Below are 975 nucleotides of genomic sequence, written 5' to 3'. Positions count from 1 at the left end.
AAGAAAATTGTTTTAATTGTGTTTAAAAATCGACTTTTTGTTTTTCATGTCAAAACAGATATTACATTGATAACCAACATCATTGTGTTTCAAACGAGTTGTTACAAGAAAAGTGCAAAAAGAAATCACCAATAACAAGTGGGTGTGTTGAGTGTAAAGAGGGTATTATCTCATTGGGTTTAGTTGCAACGAATGTGATGTAAGTTGCTGGACTTTTAACAATTTTATGACATGTCCAACTTGCAATTCTTCAAATTATAGTTCGGGAGATGGAAACTGTAAACCACATAACGACATTGTTGGTTGTCAATTAAAAGAAAAAGACGATGGATGCACAAAGTGCTCCGATGGTTATTACACAATTAACACAAATGAATGTCAAAAATGTGATGTTAATTGTTTGACTTGTTCATCTAACAACATTTGCACTTCTTGTTTTTCAAACGAAGTATTAAAAACACGAAGTGTGTTGTTATTTCTTCTACAATTTTGCAACAAAATATCACATTCCAAGTGCTCAAAATGTACATTTTGGAAAGTCCCAAGTGATGATGGTATTTATTGCGTTTCAAAATCTTGTTGTTTTACGAAAAGGAGAAGTTTGTGAATTCGAGTTGTTTGTTAAAGTTTTCTGTACAACAAAAGTGATTTAATGTTAGTTGCAAATTTATATGTAACAGAAAGGGAAGTGTATAAACCTATTGGTTTCTCAATAGTATCTAAGTCGTTTTCTAAATTAGATCCAGATGAATTAAAAAAGAACTTGGTGAAGAATCGTTTGGTATTGTGTATAAAGGTATCTTTAGAAAAGAATTGTAGCTATTAAAAAACGAGAGAAGTAAGCTTTTTGAATCAAAAATAAAATTTCCGTGGAAATAGCCCAGTTTGTAAGTCGTGGTAACCATATAAAGTGACAAATCATATAGAACATAACATTTGGTGAAATGTTGCGATACATGTATTATAGATACAATA

This window comes from Entamoeba invadens, assembly GCF_000330505.1.
Source record: "Entamoeba invadens IP1 unplaced genomic scaffold scaff_1105074724807, whole genome shotgun sequence".
Taxonomy (NCBI): Eukaryota; Evosea; order Mastigamoebida; family Endamoebidae; genus Entamoeba; species Entamoeba invadens.
This window is presented reverse-complemented; position numbering follows the sequence as displayed.